Here is a 16,379-nt window from a genome sequence, read left to right as displayed (position 1 = left end):
TAAAATTTTCTTCCTATTTTATTTGATATGACAGAGAAAAATTAATAGGTTAGAGAATAGGGATAAGGAAAGAGCTACTTTATTGCTTGTCAAGTGTTGTCATCTCCCATTCCACAGATGGAGAGTGAGGCTCAAACCTGGGTCCTTGCACATGGTGCACTCAAACAGGTACACCACCACCTGGCCCCCAGGGCCAGTGAAATATTAATAACTCACTTGGATAGCATGCTGCTTTGCCATGAGTGCAACCCAGCTTCAAACCAGCTCTCCACTGCATTGAAGGAGAACTAAACCAAATGGAAACAATTTAAGTGCATTGTGGGACTATTTCAAGTGGAAGGACATTCATATCATAGGAGTGTGAAAAGAGAAAGAGACAGAATTCTTAGTTGAGGAAATATTAGAGTTTTCCCCCAACATAGAAGGAGATATTCCCTCATTTTCAGAGACTAAGAGCTCCATGAAAAGTGAATCCAATCCTAAACTCACCAAGGCACACAATTAAAATGGCAGAGATCAAAGGTAAGGGGAGGTTGGACAGTTAAGTGCACACATTACCAAGTGCAAGGACCCCCGTTCAAGTCCCTGAATCCCACCTGCAGGATGCTTCACAAGTGGTAAAGCAAATGTGCAGGTGTCTATCTTTCTCTTTTTCTATCTCACCCTTTGCTCTCAATTTCTTTCTGTCCTATCTAATAAAATAGAAAGTCAAGTTAAGGAGGGAAAAAAAGGTCATACTTTATTCAGCAAATTATTAGTGAGATTTGAAGAAGCCATGAACACCTTTCCAGACAAATTATTTATATATATATGTTGCTTTTTGTTTGTTTGTTTGTTTATTTGATTGGTTGGTTTTGTTTTTTTAACCAGACTAAGGCTCAACTCTGGTTTCTGGTGGGGTGAGATATGCAATATAATAATTTGATACATATATATTGCTAAAAGATTACTACAGAAAGATTAGTCAACACAACCATTACCTCATACAATTGCTTTTTTTATGGTAATAACATTTAAATATACTCTCCTAACAGCTCTCAAGTATATACAGTAGCATAGTTAGAAGCATCATACGTACACTAGCTCCCCCAAATTTATTCATTATATACCTGATAACCTGTATACTTTGACTCTAAAAAGTTCATTCATTTTGTCATAAGAGGAAGGGTAGCCTTCATTTATATGGCTGATTAACATTCCATATTGTGTGTGCTGGTTTTTTTTTTTGTTTTATCGACTCATCCATCAATGGACATAAGATTCTTATCTAATCTTGGTTATTGTGATTAATGCATTAGATATAAGATGAAGGTATCTCTTCAAAAATCCTGATCTAATTTCCTCCAGACAAATATCTGTAGTGGAAGAGCTGAATCATATGCTAGTTTTATTCTTTTTTTTTTTTTACTGATTTAATAATGATTGACAAAACTGTAGGATAAGAGGGGTACAATTCCACACAGTTCCCACCACCAGAGTTCAACATTCCCTCTCCTCCATTGGAAGCTTTCCTATTTTAATTTTAATTTTTAAATTTATTTTTTTATTTACAAAATGGAAACTTTGACAAGACCATAGGATAAGAGGGGCACAGGTCCACAAAATTCTCACTGCTAGAGTTCTGTATCCTATTCCCTCCCTTGAAAGCTTTCCTATTCTTTATTCCTCTAGGAGCAGGGACCCAGGATCATTATGTGGTACAGAAGGTAGAAGGTCTGGCTTCTGTGACTGCTTCTCCACTGGACATGGGCATTGGCAGGTTGAGTCATACTCACAGCCTGTTTCTGTCTTTCCCTAGTGGGGCAGGGCTCTGTGGGGAGGTGGGGCTCCAGGACACATTGATGAGGTCATCTGCCCAGGGAAGTCAGGTTGGCATCATGGTAGCATCTGCAACTTGGTGTTTGAAAAAGCACTAAGAAATAAAGCAGAACAAATTGTTTAGTAATCAAGAACATATAGGCAAGAATATAGCAGATGAGATTTGGGGTCTCCATTTTGGAAAAAGCTAGTAGGTCTATTTTAGGTATATTCCAAGAGGCCCATGACTTTACTAGTTTTTGCCTGAGCTCAACAGCTAACATGCAGGTGGGCTAAAGATAGTTTCTGGGAAGATGTCAGAGTTAGAAATAAGGCTAGAAAGCTGGATCAGGTCAAAGAGTATATGGGAAAAGTATATAAGTGCTATTATTAACTTTTTTATGACCTCCCTACTATTTGCCCTACTAAGTAAATATACTAATTTGAATTCTAGCAACAGTTCACAAGGTTCCTTTTACTCCACATTTTTGCCAACGCTTGTTATCACTTGTCTTTTCATAACCATTATTCTAACAAGTATAAGATGATCTGTCATTATAGTTTTGATTTGTATGTCTGTTTATTGAGTACTCAATAAGTTTGGTTTCTAAATTCCTATGTACTCTTAAAGACTCAGGAAATTAATGTATAGCATGTAGTAGGTTTTCATATCTTATTAAAAGCCATTTCACAGTGAGACAAGTTAACAAATTCTAACAAACTTTTCTGTTGATTCATCTTAACTTGCTTAAAGAAAGGAGACTGTTCACTTCAATTTGCCAGCCAACATAGCTTATTGCTGGTTATGGAGGATCTTATGACCCTTCACCTGTTCTTAATTAACCATGATAGCTCCGTGGGGATAGTTCTAGTGTGTAACATTCATCTCTAGTTGAAAATCAGCCTATTTATACTTAGTCCCAATTCTTCCAAAGTTCTCCCAGGGCTTTCCACTGAGTCCTACTTCCCATGTTAATTCAGCATCTCAATCCCTGTGTTGACAGAGATTTTGAGACAATTTTCTTCTAATTCCCTTGTCCCACAGCACTCATCTCCATCAGTGAGAGTTGTAGCTGGGAGGAACTCAGCACAAGGCCAAGGAAAGCTGAAATGAATCCTCTGTGAATACTAAATATATTGAGACTGAGCACTGAAAGAATGCCCGATTAGCTGCTGTTTCCTTTACTTACAATGAACTAAAATGTTTATCACATTCAGGCTCTAAGAGAAATGGAATGATATGTAAAGTATTGCAATTGTTTCGCAGTTACATCAAGGAGCATCTAACAGCAATAAATACAAAACACTTCCTTAATTTGTGGTCAATCTAGGGAAAGTCTTCAGATGTTCTGATGAACACAGTTTGACTGTATAGAGAGGACAAAAAAAGAGTAAGACTAGAGCAAATAGACCATCTAGAGAACTACTGAATAGTAAGAATGGAGACCTGGCAATACAGCTCACTTGGACAGAGCACTTGCTTTGTCATAGGCACAACCCAGATTCAAGCCTAGTCCCCATCACACTGAAGAAAGCATCGGGGTTGTGGAGTCTTTTTATTTATCTTTGTCTCATCTCTAAAGACAAGCCAAACAAATGGCAATAAAAAAAGAAAGGAAGAAGGAAGGAAGGAAGGAAGGAAGGAAGGAAGGAAGGAAGGAAGGAAGGAAAGAAGGAAGGAAGGAGAAAAGAAAAAGGAAAGAAAAGATCTAGGGACCAGAAGATAGCTCCCCTAGTAAAGCATGCATGCTGGCAAATGCTAGAAGAAGAAGCATGCATGCTTTTTAAAATTTTATTTATAAAATAAAAAAATAAAAAATATATTGACAAAACCATAGGCTAAGAGGGGTAAAATTCCACACCTTTCCTACCACCAGAGTTCCATATCCCATCCCCTCCACTGGAAGCTTTCCTATTCTTTATCTCTCTGGCAGTATGGACCCAGGATCATCATGGGGTGCAGAAGGTGGAAGGCCTGGCTGAACGTGAGCATTGGCAGGCTGGTCCATATCCCCCAACCTGTTTCTATCTTTCCCTAGTGGGGCAGGGCTCTGGAGAGATGGGGTTCCAGGACACACCAGTGAGGTCGTCTGCCTGGGGGAGTCAGGTTGGCATCATGGAAGCATCTGCAACTTGATGTCTGAAAAAGCATTTAGATATAAAACAGAAAAAATTGTTTAATAATCTGGAACCTATGCATGCTCTGCCCCATGGGCTAAAGGTCCTGAGTTAAGAGTTGTGCCACCATATGGAAATACCATAGATGCTGGAGAAGTGTTTTGCTGTTTCTCCTCTCTTTTAGTCTTTCCCTCACTCTTCACTCTTCCTCTCCCCCTTCTTTCTTTCTCTCCATCTCACTCACACACACACACATACACACACACACATATGCACATATATGCACACTCCTTCTCCTTCTAAAAAAATTAAAAAGTGAAAACTTTAGTCTGGAATGGTGATAATATGCATGTGTCAGGCCCTAGCATTTAAAAAATGAAATAAATGGGAAAAAAAGAAGTAAAGAAAAATTTTTTTAAAAAATCTAATTTATAAGTGTATAAATAATAGATTCAAAAGGATTTAAGAATTGGTAGGTAGTTAAAATAGAAAAGTTAAAAAGCAGGACTTAGAAGACAGTGAATTCTGATTCTATATTGTTTATAATTTGGATATTATAAGACTGACAAAAAGAGCAGCAATAAATATTATTGATTTAGGAAGAGACAGTGAAATAGAAGTGATTCTCAGGTTTCTGAAATGCAAAACTGGTAGATAGACATGCTTTTGCCTGAGGTGGAAATACAGAATAAAAACAGGTTTTGGGTGAAAAGAGAAGAAGATAAGAAAGATGTTATGTTTGAGGGAGTTAGAAAATAACCAGTTAGTAAGATGCCAGGGGATGAGGTCTAGAAATACAAATTTGTAAGTTATTGCATAAAATGATTGACATGTCAGAAAAATGAGAAAAACAGAAGAAACATACAGAAGGTAGAAATTAGGATGAGTGGAGAGATGAAAAACCAGAAAGTTCATAGGGAGAACAAGTAGGCAGGAGTAGAGGAGGGATCTGTTGAAAGAAAAGGAACTGATCAGGTATTCATTCTTTATCAAATCAGCCCAGATGAAATTCTGTTTAGAAATGTGCAAAAGCAGAGGTCTTATTTGTGATCTCAGGCTCAAGTGCCCAAGTTCAACTAGTAGAGTATACCTTAAAACACCCACCAGCCTTCCTGGAGGCCCCCATGACAAAAATGGTCCACAACAGAGCAAAGCTCTTTTTTCACTCATATCTCAGATTATCCAGTTTCCAATGTTCCCACAAAATAAAGAAAAGAATTTTTCCCACTGTTCAACAGTTGGACCATTTCAGCTTCATGTCTTGGGAAATGTTTTAATGCATGGATTTCTGGAACGGTGATAGAGCAAACTATTGACTAATAAATAAGTTAGTTATTATGTTATAAGTAAGAAGGATCAAGATGGTATGGTCAAGTTCCTCTATAAGTAGTGTTAGAGCAACGCTTTATGTGGATAAGTCTTTTTTCCTAGTAAAATTTACTACCTGAGAAGTTAAATCATCTAAATCATCTAATTTGTTCATCATTTTAAGTGCTAAGATTTCCCTACCTTCTCAATACAAATCACACGAGTTGATATATTTTTGCTTGCAAACTCAAAGTCATTGTTATGGTTTACTGTAATAAAAGAAAGCATGAGATGTAGCATTTACTGTACACCTACTATGAGCCTGATGTATAATAGCTTCCTCAATGAACTTATACACTAAGCACTCTACATATTGTAAACCATTAGCTAGACTCACCAAGAGAAAAAAGAGAGAAAGCTATAACAGAAACTATCAGAAATGAGAGAGGTAAAACTGCAACTGATGATGCAGAGATACAGAGGATCCTATAAGAATGTTATGAGTACGGCATCAGGCATCAGGCTCAAAGCACAAGGACCAGTGTGAGGATCCCGATACAAGCCACTGGCTCCCCACCTGCAGGGCAGTTGCTTCACAGGCAGTGAAGCAGGTCTGCAGGTGTCTTTCTCTCCCCTTCTCTGTCTCCCCCTCCTCTCTCCATTTCTCTCTGTCCTATCCAACAATGATGACATCAGTAACAACAACAATAATAACTACAACAACAATAAAAGTAAGGGCAACAAAAAGGAAATAAATATTTTAGAAATGCAGCTTCCTGGGACAGTGGCGGGTGGGTGTGGGTGGGAGGGATGGGTCACAGTCTTTTGGTGGTGGGAATGGTGTTTATGTACACTCCTAGTAAAATGTAGTCATATAAATCACTAGTTAATACGAGAGGGGGAAAATTAATTGTATGTCTCGAAGTTTTTCAAAACACAAACTGAATCTTTTTAATATATAGGCTGTTTAATTGATATGCAGACTCTCTCAAAAGCCTAGACCAAGTAGATCAGAAGCAACCAATAGCACAGCTATATACAAGATACTGGGTACTGTACAGCAAACCATAACAAAAGGACTTTTCAACGTTAACACAATTACCAAATAATGTGATGATAACATTAACTATAGATTGTCTTTTGGAACGCTAAGACAGCAGGAACCTCATGTCTCCACTATAGAGCCTCTACTTCCCCCAGTCCTGGAACCCTTGGATAGGGCCCACTTTCCCGTATGCCTCTCCCAATCCATATCAAATAATATTGCATCTGTCGATCACAACCTAACCAACACAATGATTGCCACCTCAACATGCTTCACTTCAGACTGTGTCCAGAGACTTCACGTGTGGATTGACAACCCTTCAGCTTCATTACTCGGGTGAGACCTTTCCTTTCATAGTATACTCTAATTCCATCTCAGGTGGTTCACTTTCTAGCAAAGTCCCAAAACCTAGATATACACCAGGTTCTGTGAGAGAGAGCATATGTTCACACGTATCCATAAACTACTGCAAAATATATACCTGAAAGCAGAAGTACACTAGAGTTTGCAGTGAGTACCCCCCTAACACTTCCTCTCCACTATTCCAAGCTTTGGGTCCATGATTGCTCAACAATTTGTTTGGCTTTGTATGTTAACTCTCTTTTCAGTCACCAGGTTCCAGATGTTATCAGGATGCCGGCCAGGCTTCCCTGGATTGAAGACCCCACCAATGTGTCCTGGAGCTCTGCTTCCCCAGAGACCCACCCTACTAGGGAAAGAGAGAGGCAAACTGGGAGTATGGACCGACCAGTCAACGCCCATGTTCAGCGGGGAAGCAATTACAGAAGCCAGACCTTTTACCTTCTGCAACCCACAATGACCCTGGGCCCATGCTCCCAGAGGGATAGAGAATGAGAAAGCTATCAGGGGAGGGGGTGGGATATGGAGATTGGGTGGTGGGAATTATGTGGAATTGTACCCCTCTTACCCTATGGTTTTGTTAATTAATCCTTTCTTAAATAAATAAATAAATAAATAATAAAAAAGAAAAAAATGAATGTTATGAGTTTCTCTATGCAAATAAATTGGATGGCTTAGATGAAATGAACACATTCTTAGTATTATATAACCTTCCAGGCTTGATGCAAGAGGAAGTAGACAATCTAAATAGGACAATCACTAATGCAAAAAATGGATAGAGATAGCCAGAAATTAAGAGACTGGGGGGGAGAGAAAGAGAGAGAGAGAGACCTGCAGCACTGCTTCACCACTTGCAAGATTTCCCCCTGCTCAAACTAGGGGCTAGGGGCTCGAACCTGGGTCCTTGCACATTGTAATATGTGCACTCAGCCAGGTGCACTACCACACAGAAACCCCAGATTTCTTGATATTTATTGTTAGCAAGTCTATCAATTTTATCTAAAGCATCCATGTTTACATAGCATGTCTGGTTGATTGTTAACAAGTTCACACTTTTGTAAAAAATTATGAGATTTGTCCAGTAAGAAAGGCTTCAGGCACTCCTTTTGTCAGAACTCTCTCTTCCTTAATGCAGAAGTATGATAAATGTCAAAAGTTTAAATAGTAGCCAACAAAGGGCATACACCACTCTTGTCACTTCTTTTTTATTATTATTATTTTAAATTTTTATTTATAAAATGGAAATGTTGACAAGACCATAGGATAAGAGAGGCATAACTCCACACAATTCCTACCTCCATACCCCATCCCTTCCCTTTATAGCTTTCCCATTCTTTATTTATCTGGGAGTATGGACCCAGGATCATTATGGGATGCAGAAGGTGGTAGTCTGGCTTCTGTAATTGCTTCTCTGCTGAACATGGGCATTGACAAATCGATTCATACTCTCAGCCTGTCTCCCTCTTTCCCTAGTGGGGCAGGGCTTTGGAGGGGAGGGGAGAGCAGGGCTCCAGGACACATTGGTGGGGTCATCTGCCCAGTGAAGTCAGGTTGGCATCATGATAGAATCTGGATTCTGGTGGCTGAAAAATAGTTAAGATATAAAGCAGAACAAAATGTTGATTAATCATGAACCTAAAGGCAAGAATATTGCAGATGAAGATTTGGGGTCTCCATTTTGGAAAAAGCTGGTAGGTCTATTTTAGGTATATTCCAATGGACCTGTGACTTTACTAGTTTTTCCCTGCTTCTGATATCTAATATGCAGGTGACTTAAGTTATTGTCTGGAGAGACGGTGTCATAGTTGGAAAAAGTACCAGAAACTTGGATCAAGGAAGAGAGTAGCTCCCAAATATGGGAAAAGTATTTAAGTATTGTTAACTATAAACCTCATTAATTTGGTCTGGGGCCCATAATCAGCACAGGAGCCTATGTAACCTCTACATCACTGTAGGTCTGAGCTCACATTCCATGGTCACAGCTAGGAACATTCCAGGCTGCACCAATTGCAGGACCCATCATCCTCAGGTGATAGGTAGCATATGCTATCCAACCTCCCTTCAGAGAATGGAACGTTCCACACCTTTGTTGATACACATTGAGGGCCAGGTCCTATAGGGGCCCACAAAGGGGTCCATTATGTTGTTCCTGATGGAGATGACCAGTGACAGTGGTGAGAGGGATCTGTTAGACGCCTAGGCCCATCATGTCTGTGTGGGAATCCCAAAACTTCTTGACTTAGGGCCCCAGGTGTTCAGTGGCCTGGTTGTGACTAGAGTCATCGTTAAAATATGCCAGTCTCTTGCTCTTATTCAGTTTTTGTAGTCCTTACTTTGTTTGACAAATTTAGCTTTGGAGTGATTGCAGGAGGTGTAACAGGAGGTAGGTGAGGAGGGTATCTAGGCCTAAATAGAAACTAATTCCTTAGGTACTTTGTGGTATCTTTTTAGGTCTTTCTGTTTGCTTGCTACATTTATTGACTCACTGCAACCCACTATGAACTTTTGCTTTAAGGTGTATGTTTTCCCCCAACTTCTAGATACATGTACATATGCCCTACCTCATGGACCCTGGTCTATATCTAGGTTTTGAAATTTGTTAAGAAGTATACCACCCAAAATGGAATTAAGGAGTCCTGTGAGCTAGGAAAAGTCTCACCAGAGTAATGAAGCTGAAGGGTTGACATTCCATGCCTGATGTCTTTGGTTGCAGTCTGAAGTGAAATATGCCGAGGTGTTACTGGTTGCATTGATTGGGTTGGGATCATCAGGAATGTCATCACAAGCCCTTTTATGAGCCCTCTCAGGACCTTGCCCTCATCATAGAGCAGCTATGGTAGGGACTGCCCCAGTCTCCAAAGGGAGGTTGGGGTATCCTGCCCTGCTACTCAAGGAAGACTGGTCCTGAAATGAGTGCAGCCTGTACTGTTCTGAGCTGTGACCATGAGCTCTGTGTTCAGGTACCAAAAGGAACTTAGAGGTTACACAGGCTCTGGTGAGATATATATATGTTGGTACTGACCAAAAAGTCCATCATGAAAGTGTGCCATTCTGTTGCCCTTGGAGACTGAATTCTTCTTTTTTTTTCCTTTTGTTGCCCTTGTTTGTTTGTTTTTAATTATTTATTTATTCCCTTTTGTTGCCCTTGTAGTTTTTGTTGCCCTTGTTTTTTTTATCATCGTCGTTGTTGTTGGGTAGGACAGAGAGAAATCGAGAGAGGAGGGGAAGACAGAGAAGGGGAGAGAAAGATAAATGCCTGCAGACCTGCTTCATCACCTGTGAAGCAACTCCCCTGCAGGTGAGGAGTCAGGGGCTCAAACCAGGATCCTTACACCGGTCCTTGCACTTTGCACCATGTGTGCTTAGCCCGCTGCACCACCACCTGTCTCCCGGGGACTGAATTCTTAAAAGCTATTTCTGAAGCAGATATTACAAAATATTCTGCCATTCTATGCATTTTATGGTTCTGGTATAATATCCCAGTTTTATCTAATGGGCACTTCAAACTTTCAATATCCTAAGAAAATGTCCTGACTACTTACCCCCTCCCTCCCTCTCCCAAATCTTGGCCGTCTTCTAGGCCTTCCCAATACGAGCCATGTTATTTTCTCCCATCTAATTGCTTAAGCCAGATAGTTAAAAGACAATCTTTTTTTCTCTTCCTTTTTCTCCATCCAATCTATCAGCCATCTAGTTTTCAAAATACAAGCTGACTCTGACCATGTATCACCTTCATTTTGTCATATTTTCCTGAACTGTCATCATCTCTCACTGCGTTTTCTGCTGCTTCCCCTCCCTACAAAAATCTATTCTTATAGCAGCAAAGAGAGACTTTAAAAAACATCATCAGTCACTTCACCACCCTGCTCAAAATGCTTACAATCTCATTCCATCTCACTTCTAATAAAATCCATACTTCTTTTGGCTTGTTCCTTCATACCATTCGGGGTTTTACTCTGCTGTTACCACGCAGAGATGTCATACTTGATCATCTTCTTTAAAACACTTAGTAAGTTTCCCCTTCCAAAGTCCCTTAATCTCTTTTTTCCTCCTAAAATTGCTACTAAAAGTCATAAATTTGTTTTCCTCTCATTTATTGTCTCCATCTTCTCTATAAGAATGTAAAATTCATGAACTGCCATTTGTGTTGTTGTATTCCAATTTCTAAGAAGTAGCCGGGCACATAGTATGTGCTTAATAAAAAGTATTTTTAAAATGTTATTATTGATTTAATATTGGTTTATAAGGTAATAGAGGCTGGGTGGTGGTGCAATGGGTTAAAAGCACATAATACAAAACACAGGGACTTAGTGGTCTGGGAGGTGGCACAGTGGATAAAAGCATTGGATTCTCAACCATGAAGTTCCAAGTTCAATCCCCAGCAGCACATGTACCAGAGTGATATCTGGTTCTTTCTCTCTCCTCCTATCTTTCTTATTAATAAAATCTTAAAATAAATAAAAAATATTAAAACACAGGGACTTGGCAAGAATCCTGGTTCTAGACCCCGCTCCCCACCTGCAGGGAGGTTGCTTCACAAGCAGTGAAGAAATTCTGCAGGTGTCTATTTTCCTCTCCCTCTCTATCTCCCCCTCCCCTCTCAATTTCTCTCTATCCTATCCAGAAAAAAAACATCAAAAAAGAAAAGAAAGAAAATTATAAGATAGTAGGGGTTGGTAAATGTTATACATGTACAAACTATTATATTGTACTGTTGACTGTAAACCATTAATCCCCAAATAAAGAAATTTTTAAAAAAACAGAGCTAAATAGTAAAAACAAAATAAAATAAAGTAATAGAGGTATGATTCCACACTATTCCTACCACTAGAGTTCTGTATCCCCATTCTTTCCACTGGAAGTTATAGTAGTTCTTCCAAGGTCACAGATATAGGTAGATTATTATTTCTATAGCTGTCTGTCTATATTTATACATATTTTCCCATTTTTCCTTTGTTCCATCTTTTCTTCTCTAAGTCACACCTACACCTTTTATTGCTTCTGAATTTCCTTCTTTTTTTCTTCTCTCTCCACATCCTAATAGAGTTGGAGTTCAGAGCCCTCTGTTCATCTTCTACCTTTCATTTCTCCCACACTGGAAGTATGGACCAAAATTCTTTATGAAGTGTAAAAAGTGGAAGATCTGTCTTCTGGAATTGCTTCTCTGCTGGACATGGGTATTGGCAAGTCAAGCCATATCCCCAGTCTGCTTCTGTGTTTCCCTAGTCTGGTATGTCTTTGGAAAGGTGAGGTTCCCAGACACAATAGTGAGGTTGTATGCCCAGGGAGGGCAGGGTGGAATCATGATAGCGTCTGCAACTTGGTGGCTGAAAGGCAGTAAGACATAAAGCAGGACAAAATGATTAATGAACAGGAATCAAAAAGTAGGAATAGAGCAGATCAGAATAGAGATCTTAGGGTAGAAAGAAGTGAGGAAATTTATTTTATGTATGTTCTTAGGGCCCTATGACTTTCTTTTTTTTTAAATTTTTTATTTAAGAAAGGATTAATGAACAAAAACATAAGCTAGGAGGGGTACAACTCCACACAATTCCCACCACCCAATCCCCATAACCCACCCCCTCCCATGGTAGCTTTCCCATTATCTAGCCCTCTGGGAGCATGGACCCAGGGTCGTTGAGGGTGGCAGAAGGTAGAAGGTCTGGCTTCTGTAATTGCTTCCCCGCTGAACATGGGCGTTGACTGGTCGGTCCATACTCCCAGTCTGCCTCTCTCTTTCCCTAGTAAGGTGTGTCTCTGGGGAAGCTGAGCTCCAGGACACATTGGTGGGGTCTTCAATCCAGGGAAGCCTGGCCAGCATCCTGGTGGCATCTGGAACCTGGTGATTGAAAAGAGAGTCAACATATGAAGCCAAACAACTTGTTGAGCAATCATGGATCCCAAGCTTGGAATAGTGGAGAGGAAGTGTTAGGGAGGTACTCACTGCAGACTCTAGTGTACTTCTGCTTTCAGGTATATATTTTGCAGTAGTTTATGGATACGTGTGCACATAAGCTCTCTCTCACAGAAACTGGTGTATATCTAGGTTATGGGACTTTGTTAGAAAGTGAACTACCTGAGATGAAATTAGAGTGTACTATAAAAGGAAAGGTCTCACCCGAGTAATGAAGCTGAAGGGTTGTCATTCCACATGTGAAGTCTCTGGATACAGTCTGAGGTGAAGCATGTTAAGGTGGCAATCGTTGCGTTGGTTAGGTTGTGATCGGTGGATGCAATATTATTTGGTTTGGATTGGGAGATGCATACAGGAAAGTGAGGGCCCTATGACTTTCATAGTTTTTGTTTCAGTTTAACAACTAACATGAAGTTGGACAAGAATACTGTCTGAGGAGATTGTGTCAAAGTTGAGAATAAGGCTAGAAAGCTGGACTAGGGCAGAGAGTAGCTCCCAATCTTGAAGAAAATCTTCGAATAAAATTAACTGTTTACCTCATCCACCTGACCCAGGGTCCATATATATTTATATTTAGTACTGGAACCTGTGTAACCTCTGAGTCACTGTCAGTCTGAACTCACAATGATCACAAATGGGAGAATTCTAGGCTGCACTTATTTCCAGACCAGTCTTCCTCCAATGGCAGGGTAGAATGACCCATCCTCATTTGGAGAGTGGAGCATTCCTTACCTTGGCTACTTTATATGGAGGACAAGTTCCTGGAAGGGCCCATGAGAGGACTTATGCTGATGGCGCTGGTGGAAATGACCAGTGATGGTGGAGAGAGGGATCTATTAGAGGTCTACACCATCATATTAAAGAATATTTCCTATATCCTGGAGCCCCACATCCCCAAATCCCTGCCCAACTAGTGAAAGAGTGAGACAGGCTGGGAGTGTGGATCGACCTGTCAACACCCATATTCAGCAGAGAAGCAATTACAGAAGCCAGACCTCCCACCTTCTGTACCTCATAATGACCCTAGGTGCATACTCCTATAGAAATAAAGAATAGGAAAGCTTCCATGGGAGGGGATAGAATAAGAAGTTCTGGAGGTGGGAATCTTGTGAAGTTATAGGCCTCCTATCCTATGGCCTTGTCAATATTTCCATTTTATAAATAAATTTAAAAATTCTAAATCAACAACTAAGTGAATCCTTAGATACATGTGGCAGTTATGAAGTTTGTAAAAAAATATATATATATGATATTTTGCGATTAGATTATTTTCATAGATTATTTCCATATACTTCTTTTAGAGGGTTAAAGGATCTGAGTAGGACTCCAAGTGGTTAGATGGCAAGAGTTATGTAGACAAGTTTCAGGTTTTTTAATTAGATGGAATAAGAGTTATCTCTATAACTTTTTTCCATCCCAACCTTATATTTTTCACACAGAATACAGATGATTATTTTACATATAAGAACTTCTAGCTATTAATACAGAGGGTAGAAGTGAGACTTTTACATGTTAGAGAAAAAATAATTCAGAGGCGGCAGTGCAGTGGGTTAAGCACACATGGTCCAAAGAGCAAGGATGATCAGGTTCAGCCCCCTGGCTCCCCACCTGCAAGGGGGAGGGTCACTTCACAAGTAGTAAGGCAGGTATCTTTCTTTCCCCCATCTGTCTTCCTCTCCTCTCTCAATTTCTCTCTGTCTTATCCAACAACAACAGCAATAACCACAATGACAATAGCAAAAAAATAAACAACAGAAGCAACAAAATGGGAAAAATGGCCTCCAAGAGCAGTGGATTCTTAGCAATAACCCTGGAGGCAAAAAAGAAATAAAATCAAAAGAAAAAAATAATTCTGATTTCATCAGGCTAGAAGTATGGATTGACCTTCCAACACCCATACCCAGGGAAGAAACAATTACAGAAACCACATCTTCCACCTTCTGTACCCCATAAAGAATTTTGGTCCATACTCCCAAAGAGGTAAATGTTAGGAGAAAATAACCAGAGGGCTCTGAACTCCTACTACATCAGGACCCAGAGAGAGAAGGATTAAAAAAGGGTAGGACAGGGGGTCAGTCTGTAGCGCAGCAGGTTAAACACACATGGAGTAAAGCACAAGGACGGGTGCAAAGATCACTTGTTCCAGCCCCCAGCTCCCCACCTACAGAAAGGTCGCATCACAAGCGGTGAAGCAGATATGCAGGTGTCTATCTTTCTCTCCCCCTCTCTGTCTTCCCCTCTTCTCTTGATTTCTTTCTGTCCTATCCAACAACAATTACATCAGTAACAACAGTAAGAATAACCACAACAATGATAAAACAACAAGGGCAACAAAGGGGGGAAAATAGCCTCCAGGAGCAGTGGATTCGTGGTGCAGGCACCAAGCCCCAGCAATAAACCTGGAGGCCAAAAAAAGGAGGGGGCGGTAATTTAAAAATAATAGGTGTGACTTAAAAGGAAGAGAATGCAGGACCTTAGGAAAAGATGGACAAATATATTTAGATATATGGTAGATGGTTTAAATATAGATAGATGGTAATAGAAATAATAGCCAATCTTGTGAGAACTACTGCAGTTCCCAGTAGAGGAAATAGAGGCACAGAACTCTGGTGGTGAGAAAAGTGTGGAATTATATATACCCCTGTTATCTTATAATTTTGTAAGTCAATCTTAAATTACTAATAAAAAATTTTTATGGCTAAAAAGATTAAGGAGTGGGCAGTTGAAGCAATAGTTCCATGCGTGACTCAATTAGTCTTATGTGAATGTATAATCTGTCAAAATTCACAAAATGTGCCTGGGGATATAGCAAATAAGTTACACTGGTCCATAAAGGAAAAAAAAAAAATCACAGACAACGTAGAATTTTAGTAATTGTAGATTATACATTGTAACAAAGAAAATAGAATCTAAGATAAATAATTCTCGTTTCTTAATTGAGAAATGTTGTTAAAGTTCGGAGGCTCCAGCAGGCCGGGCTAGCTTCGTGGCGGTACACAAAGACAGAGACTCGAGGACACACGGCTGGGCTGAGAAGCTGCAGTTTAATCTTTATTCATGAACAGGCAAATCACCACACCATGTGCTTCCCCATCATTCTCCCTCCGCGGCTGCTGCTGGGACTCTGGACATCCTTAGCATAGGGAGCGGGGAGAAAGCGGGGCGTGAAACTAGCAAGGGCCAAACCAATTCTCTCAGAGGTCGGGGGGAAGGGGAACAAACCAATATGAAACATACCAACAATTCCCCCTTCTGTTTTTAACTAAATGACCACAGTATCAGGGGTGTGGGGTGAACAGAAACCTATATTGTACAGGCATTTTCAAAAAAGAAACTGGCACAAACATGGAGAAACATATAAGCGAGCAACAAGAAACAGTGTGCTGCCAAGGGAAGGCCTGAGAGGGGTGTTTTTTGCCTCTGAGGGCAAAGCTTTATCAGCTAAAGAACCTTTGCTGCCTCTGGGGGCATTTTTTTTTTCTCTGTGGGCATTACCTAGCATGGGGGAGGGGATATGGCCTAGAGTCACAAGGCAGCTAGCTGCAGTCAGTCTTTGAGAAACCCAGCAGCATAAAGGGAAGCTGCTAGTTTTGTGCAAAGTGTCCAAGAGTTGTACCAGTGAGTCCGATAGAAATGCGAGGCCAAAGCAGATGTCCACCGAAGAATTGTATGTCTGTCTCAATGGGGAATGTCAGCCATCGGAATTCTGCTTTTCTATAGAGAACTTGACAGCTGCAATTCACTTACTTATGAAACAAAACTTGTAGCAGGTTAGAAGTTTACCACAATTGATGACTCTATTACAATTGGAAGTCCCTTCCAGCACGATTCTAAGGC

The sequence above is a fragment of the Erinaceus europaeus genome, chromosome 8 (assembly GCF_950295315.1).
Source record: "Erinaceus europaeus chromosome 8, mEriEur2.1, whole genome shotgun sequence".
NCBI lineage: Eukaryota > Metazoa > Chordata > Mammalia > Eulipotyphla > Erinaceidae > Erinaceus > Erinaceus europaeus.
Note: the sequence above shows the minus strand (reverse complement) of the source record.